Below are 8,696 nucleotides of genomic sequence, written 5' to 3' on the forward strand. Positions count from 1 at the left end.
CTTTAACACATTTTTCACGATAATCAGGAGTTTGGCGAATCTTTGGTTTGTGGCACACGGCACCCCAAATGTCTTCGTTGGTGCTCAAACTTTGCGTGGCGCTTTATCTCGACCGAGGAACTTTCTATGTGATTTCGGAGAATTTTATTAGGGACCGGAATCCGAAAAAAGTGTATTATACACTTCAATTTGGCCGTTCGGAAGGTCGTCAGGACCTGTTTCTTTTTCTCCTGTTTTTCAATCACGCGTCCGAGCTCATTTGAGGAATCAACTTTGTTCGATTTTGAGGAATCAACTTTGTTCGATTTGACCTCAAATAACGAGCTTTAACACATTTTCACGATAATCAGAGTTTGGCGAATCTTTGTTTTTGGCACGGCACCCCAAATGTCTTCCGTTGGTGCTCAAACTTTGCGTGGCGCTTTATCGACCGAGGAACTTTCTATGTGATTTCGGAGAATTTTATTAGGGACCGGAATCCGAAAAAAAAGTGTATTATACACTTCAATTTGGCCGTTCGGAAGGTAAATCTAGGACCTGTTTCTTTTTCTCCCTTTTTTCAATCACGCGTCGAGCTCATTTTCAGGAGCTGTTCGATTTTGAGGAATCTTTGTTCGATTTGACCTCAAATAACGAGCTTTAACACATTTTCACGATAATCAGGAGTTTGGCGAATCTTTGGTTTGTGGCACACCGGCACCCCCAAATGTCTTCCGTTGGTGCTCAAACTTTGCGTGGCGCTTTATCGACCGAGGAACTTTCTATGTGATTTCGGAGAATTTTATTCAGGGACCGGAATCCGGCAAGTGTATTATACACTTCAATTTTGGCCGTTCGGAAGGTAAATGCAGGAACTGTTTCTTTTTCTCCTGTTTTTCAATCACGCGTCGAGCTCATTTGAGGAATCAACTGTTCGATTTGGGAATCAACTTTGTTCGATTTGACCTCAAATAACGAGCTTTAACACATTTTTCACGATAATCAGGAGTTTGGCGAATCTTTGGTTTGTGGCACACCGGCACCCCAAATGTCTTCCGTTGGTGCTCAAACTTTGCGTGGCGCTTTTATCGACCAGGAACTTTCTATGTGATTTCGGAGAATTTTATTAGGGACCGGAATCCGGCGTGTATTATACACTTCAATTTGCCGTTCGGAAGGTCGTCTAGGAACTGTTTCTTTTTCTCCTGTTTTTCAATCACGCGTCGAGCTCATTTGAGGAATCAACTGTTGATTTGAGGAATCAACTTTTCGATTTGACCTCAAATAACGAGCTTTAACACATTTTCACGATAATCAGAGTTTCGGCGAATCTTTGGTTTGTGGCACCGGCACCCCCAAATGTCTTCCGTTGGTGCTCAAACTTTGCGTGGCGCTTTATCGACCCAGAACTTTCTATGTGATTTCGGAGAATTTTATTCGGGACCGGAATCCGAAAAAGCAAGTGTATTATACACTTCAATTTGGCCCGTTCGGAAGGTCGTGCAGGAACTGTTTCTTTTTCTCCTGTTTTTCAATCACGCGTCGAGCTCATTTGAGGAATCACCTGTTGATTTCAGGATTTTCGATTTGACCTCAAATAACGAGCTTTAACACATTTTCACGATAATCAGGAGTTTGGCGAATCTTTGGTTTGTAGCACACCGGCACCCCCAAATGTCTTCCGTTGGTGCTCAAACTTTGCGTGGCGCTTTATCGACCGAGGAACTTTCTATGTGATTTCAGGAGAATTTTATTAGGGACCGGAATCCAAAAAAACCGTGTATTATACACTTCAATTTTGACCGTTCGGAAGGTCGTCAGGAACTGTTTCTTTTTCTCCTGTTTTTCAATCAAGCGTCGAGCTCATTTCAGGCTTTGTTCGATTTGAGGAATCAATTGTTGATTTGACCTCAAATAATGAGCTTTAACACATTTTTCACGATAATCAGGAGTTTGGCGAATCTTGGTTTGTGCACACGGCACCCCCAAATGTCTTCCGTTGGTGCTCAAACTTTGCGTGGCGCTTTATCGACCGAGGAACTTTCTATGTGATTTCGGAGAATTTTGTTAGGGACCGGAATCCAAAAAACCGTGTATTATACACTTCAATTTTGGCCGTTCGGAAGGTCGTCTTGAGGAACTGTTTCTTTTTCTCCTGTTTTTTCAATCACGCGTCGAGCTCATTTCAGGAATCAACTTTGTTCGATTTCAGGAATCAACTTTCTTTGACCTCAAATAACGAGCTTTAACACATTTTCACGATAATCAGGAGTTTGGCGAATCTTTGGTTTTGTAGCACACGGCACCCCCAAATGTCTTCCGTTGGTGCTCAAACTTTGCGTGGCGCTTTATCGACCGAGGAACTTTCTATGTGATTTCGGAGAATTTTATTAGGGACCGGAATCCGAAAAAGCGTGTATTATACACTTCAATTTGGCCGTTCGGAAGGTCGTGCAGGAACTGTTTCTTTTTCTCCTGTTTTTCAATCACGCGTCGAGCTCATTTCAGGAATCAACCTGTTCGATTTGGGGAATCAACTTTGTTCGATTTCAGCCTCAAATAACGAGCTTTAACACATTTTCACGATAATCAGGAGTTTGGCGAATCTTTGGTTTGTGGCACACGGCACCCCAAATGTCTTCCGTTGGTGCTCAAACTTTGCGTGGCGCTTTATCGACCAGGAACTTTCTATGTGATTTAGGAGAATTTTATTCAGGGACCGGAATCCGGCAAGTGTATTATACACTTCAATTTAGCCGTTCGGAAGGTCGTCCGGGACCTGTTTCTTTTTTTCTCCTTTTTTCAATCACGCGTCGAGCTCATTTGAGGAATCAACTTTGTTCGATTTAGGAATCAACTTTGTTCGATTTGACCTCAAATAACGAGCTTTAACACATTTTCACGATAATCAGGAGTTTGGCGAATCTTTGGTTTGTGGCACCGGCACCCCCAAATGTCTTCCGTTGGTGCTCAAACTTTGCGTGGCGCTTTATCGACCGAGGAACTTTCTATGTGATTTCGGAGAATTTTATTCGGGACCGGAATCCGAAAAACCGTGTATTATACACTTCAATTTGAGCCGTTCGGAAGGTCGTCAGGAACTGTTTCTTTTTCTCCTGTTTTTCAATCACGCGTCGAGCTCATTTCGAGGAATCAACTTTGTTCGATTTGAGGAATCACTTTGTTCGATTTGACCTCAAATAACGAGCTTTAACACATTTTCACGATAATCAGGAGTTTGGCGAATCTTTGGTTTGTAGCACACCGGCACCCCCAAATGTCTTCCGTTGGTGCTCAAACTTTGCGTGGCGCTTTATCGACCGAGGAACTTTCTATGTGATTTCGGAGAATTTTATTAGGGACCGGAATCCGGCAAGTGTATTATACACTTCAATTTGGCCGTTCGGAAGGTCGTAAATCAGGAACTGTTTCTTTTTCTCCTGTTTTTCAATCACGCGTCGAGCTCATTTCAGGAATCAAGCTGTTCATTTGAGGAATCTTTGTTCGATTTTGACCTCAAATAACGAGCTTTAACACATTTTTCACGATAATCAGAGTTTGGCGAATCTTTGGTTTGTGGCACACACGGCACCCCCAAATGTCTTCCGTTGGTGCTCAAACTTTGCGTGGCGCTTTATCGACCGAGGAACTTTCTATGTGATTTCGGAGAATTTTATTAGGGACCGGAATCCAAAAAGCGTGTATTATACACTTCAATTTTAGTAGTTCGGAAGGTCGTCAGGAACTGTTTCTTTTTCTCCTGTTTTTCAATCACGCGTCGAGCTCATTTGAGGAATCAACTTTGTTCGATTTGAGGAATCAACTTTGTTCGATTTGACCTCAAATAACGAGCTTTAACACATTTTCACGATAATCAGGAGTTTGGTGAATCTTTGGTTTTTGGCACACGGCACCCCAAATGTCTTCCGTTGGTGCTCAAACTTTGCGTGGCGCTTTATCGACCGAGGAACTTTCTATGTGATTTAGGAGAATTTTATTAGGGACCGGAATCCGAAAAAGCGTGTATTATACACTTCAATTTGGCCGTTCGGAAGGTAAATGCAGGAACTGTTTCTTTTTCTCCTGTTTTTCAATCACGCGTCGAGCTCATTTCAGGCTCATGTTCGATTTGAGGAATCAACTTTGTTCGATTTGCCTCAAATAACGAGCTTTAACACATTTTCACGATAATCAGGAGTTTGGCGAATCTTTGGTTTGTGGCACACGGCACCCCCAAATGTCTTCCGTTGGTGCTCAAACTTTGCGTGGCGCTTTATCGACCGAGGAACTTTCTATGTGATTTCGGAGAATTTTATTCGGGACCGGAATCCGAAAAAGCCGTGTATTATACACTTCAATTTGAGCCGTTCGGAAGGTCGTGCGGAACCTGTTTCTTTTTCTCCTGTTTTTTCAATCACGCGTCGAGCTCATTTCAGGAATCAACTTTGTTGATTTCAGGATTTCGATTTGACCTCAAATAACGAGCTTTAACACATTTTCACGATAATCAGGAGTTTGGCGAATCTTTGGTTTGTGGCACCGGCACCCCAAATGTCTTCCGTTGGTGCTCAAACTTTGCGTGGCGCTTTATCGACCGAGGAACTTTCTATGTGATTTAGGAGAATTTTATTAGGGACCGGAATCGAAAAACCGTGTATTATACACTTCAATTTGAGCCGTTCGGAAGGTCGTCTAGGAACTGTTTCTTTTTCTCCCCTTTTTTCAATCACGCGTCGAGCTCATTTGAGGAATCCTGTTCGATTTGAGGAATCTTTGTTCGATTTGACCTCAAATAACGAGCTTTAACACATTTTCACGATAATCAGGAGTTTGGCGAATCTTTGGTTTGTGGCACACGGCACCCCCAAATGTCTTCCGTTGGTGCTCAAACTTTGCGTGGCCGCTTTATCTGACCCGAGGAACTTTCTATGTGATTTTAGGAGAATTTTATTCGGGACCGGAATCAGAAAAAGCAAGTGTATTATACACTTCAATTTTAGCCGTTCGGAAGGTAAATAGGACCTGTTTCTTTTTCTCCTGTTTTTTTTCAATCACGCGTCGAGGCTGTTCGATTTCAGGAATCAACTGTTCGATTTGACCTCAAATAACGAGCTTTAACACATTTTCACGATAATCAGGAGTTTGGCGAATCTTTGGTTTGTGGCACACCGGCACCCCCAAATGTCTTCCGTTGGTGCTCAAACTTTGCGTGGCGCTTTATCTGACCCGAGGAACTTTCTATGTGATTTCGGAGAATTTTATTAGGGACCGGAATCCGAAAAGCAGTGTATTATACACTTCAATTTGGCCGTTCGGAAGGTCGTGCAGGAACCTGTTTCTTTTTCTCCTCCATTTTTTTCAATCACGCGTCGAGCTCATTTCAGGAATCAACTGTTCGATTTGGGAATCAGCTCTGTTCGATTTGACCTCAAATAACGAGCTTTAACACATTTTCACGATAATCAGGAGTTTTGGCGAATCTTTGGTTTTGGCACACCGGCACCCCAAATGTCTTCCGTTGGTGCTCAAACTTTGCGTGGCGCTTTATCGACCGAGGAACTTTCTATGTGATTTCCGGAGAATTTTATTCGGGACCGGAATCCGAAAAAAAGTGTATTATACACTTCAATTTTGGCCCGTTGGAAAGTCGTGCGGAACCTGTTTCTTTTTCTCCTGTTTTTCAATCACGCGTCTGAGCTCATTTCAGGAATCAACTTGTTCGATTTCAGGAATCAACTTTGTTCGATTTTGACCTCAAATAACGAGCTTTAACACATTTTTCACGATAATCAGGAGTTTGGCGAATCTTTGGTTTGTGGCACCGGCACCCCCAAATGTCTTCCGTTGGTGCTCAAACTTTGCGTGGCGCTTTATCGACCGAGGAACTTTCTATGTGATTTCGGAGAATTTTATTAGGGACCGGAATCCGAAAAACCGTGTATTATACACTTCAATTTGAGCCGTTCGGAAGGTCGTGCGGAACTGTTTCTTTTTCTCCTGTTTTTCAATCACGCGTCGAGCTCATTTGAGGAATTTCGATTTCAGGAATCAACTTTGTTCGATTTTGACCTCAAATAACGAGCTTTAACACATTTTTCACGATAATCAGGAGTTTCGGCGAATCTTTGGTTTGTGGCACACACGGCACCCCCAAATGTCTTCCGTTGGTGCTCAAACTTTGCGTGGCGCTTTATCGACCGAGGAACTTTCTATGTGATTTCGGAGAATTTTATTCGGGACCGGAATCCGAAAAAAAACCGTGTATTATACACTTCAATTTGGCCGTTCGGAAGGTGTCTAGGAACTGTTTCTTTTTCTCCTGTTTTTCAATCGCGTCGAGCTCATTTCAGGAATCAACTTTGTTCGATTTCAGGAATCAACTTTGTTCGATTTGACCTCAAATAACGAGCTTTAACACATTTTCACGATAATCAGAGTTTGGCGAATCTTTGGTTTTTGCACACCGGCACCCCCAAATGTCTTCGTTGGTGCTCAAACTTTGCGTGGCGCTTTATCGACCGAGGAACTTTCTATGTGATTTCCGGAGAATTTTATTAGGGACCGGAATCCCGAAAAAGCCGTGTATTATACACTTCAATTTGCCGTTCGGAAGGTCGTCTAGGAACCTGTTTCTTTTTTCTGTTTTTCAATCACGCGTCGAGCTCATTTCAGGAATCAATCTTTGTTCGATTTGGAATCAACTGTTCGATTTGACCTCAAATAACGAGCTTTAACACATTTTCACGATAATCGAGTTTGGCGAATCTTTGGTTTTGGCACACGGCACCCCAAATGTCTTCCGTTGGTGCTCAAACTTTGCGTGGCGCTTTTATCGACCCGAGGAACTTTCTATGTGATTTAGGAGAATTTTATTAGGGACCGGAATCCCGAAAAAACCGTGTATTATACACTTCAATTTGAACCGTTCGGAAGGTCGTGCAGGAACTGTTGTTTCTTTTTCTCCTGTTTTTCAATCACGCGTCGAGCTCATTTGAGGAATCAACTGTTCGATTTCAGGAATCAACTTTTTGATTTTCAGCCTCAAATAACGAGCTTTAACACATTTTCACGATAATCAGGAGTTTGGCGAATCTTTGGTTTTGTGGCACACGGCACACCCCAAATGTCTTCCGTTGGTGCTCAAACTTTGCGTGGCGCTTTATCGACCGAGGAACTTTCTATGTGATTTCGGAGAATTTTATTAGGGACCGGAATCCGGCAAGTGTATTATACACTTCAATTTTTGCCCGTTCGGAAGGTAAATCAGGAACTGTTTCTTTTTCTCCTGTTTTTCAATCACGCGTCGAGCTCATTTGAGGAATCAACTTTGTTCGATTTAGGAATCAACTGTTCGATTTGAGCCTCAAATAACGAGCTTTAACACATTTTTCACGATAATCAGGAGTTTGGCGAATCTTTGGTTTTGCACACGGCACCCCCAAATGTCTTCCGTTGGTGCTCAAACTTTGCGTGGCGCTTTATCGACCGAGGAACTTTCTATGTGATTTCGGAGAATTTTATTAGGGACCGGAATCCGAAAAAAAAGTGTATTATACACTTCAATTTCGGCCGTTCGGAAGGTAAATGCAGGAACCTGTTTCTTTTTCTCCTGTTTTTCAATCACGCGTCTGAGCTCATTTCAGGAATCAACTTGTTCGATTTTAGGAATCAACTTTGTTCGATTTTGACCTCAAATAACGAGCTTTAACACATTTTTCACGATAATCAGGAGTTTGGCGAATCTTTGGTTTGTAGCACACCGGCACCCCAAATGTCTTCCGTTGGTGCTCAAACTTTGCGTGGCGCTTTATCGACCCGAGGAACTTTCTATGTGATTTCGGAGAATTTTATTAGGGACCGGAATCCGGAAAAACCGTGTATTATACACTTCAATTTGAACCGTTCGGAAGGTCGTCAGGAACTGTTTCTTTTTCTCCACATTTTTTCAATCGCGTCCGAGCTCATTGAGGAATCAACTTTGATTTCAGGAATCAATTTTGAGCCTCAAATAACGAGCTTTAACACATTTTCACGATAATCAGGAGTTTGGCGAATCTTTGGTTTTGGCACACCGGCACCCCCAAATGTCTTCCGTTGGTGCTCAAACTTTGCGTGGCGCTTTATCGACCGAGGAACTTTCTATGTGATTTCGGAGAATTTTATTCGGGACCGGAATCAGAAAAACCGTGTATTATACACTTCAATTTTTAGCCGTTCGGAAGGTAAATCAGGAACTGTTTCTTTTTCTCCTGTTTTTCAATCACGCGTCGAGCTCATTTCAGGAATCAACCTGTTCGATTTAGGAATCTTTGTTCGATTTGACCTCAAATAACGAGCTTTAACACATTTTCACGATAATCAGGAGTTTGCGAATCTTTGGTTTGTGGCACACGGCACCCCAAATGTCTTCCGTTGGTGCTCAAACTTTGCGTGGCGCTTTATCGACCGAAGGAACTTTCTATGTGATTTCGGAGAATTTTATTCGGGACCGGAATCCGAAAAAAGTGTATTATACACTTCAATTTTGGCCGTTCGGAAGGTCGTCAGGGACCTGTTTCTTTTTCTCCTGTTTTTCAATCACGCGTCCGAGCTCATTTCAGGAATCAACTTTGTTGATTTTGTTCGATTTGCCTCAAATAACGAGCTTTAACACATTTTCACGATAATCAGGAGTTTGGCGAATCTTTGGTTTTGTGGCACACGGCACCCCAAATGTC

Source organism: Silene latifolia, chromosome 1, assembly GCF_048544455.1.
Source record: "Silene latifolia isolate original U9 population chromosome 1, ASM4854445v1, whole genome shotgun sequence".
Lineage (NCBI taxonomy): Eukaryota > Viridiplantae > Streptophyta > Magnoliopsida > Caryophyllales > Caryophyllaceae > Silene > Silene latifolia.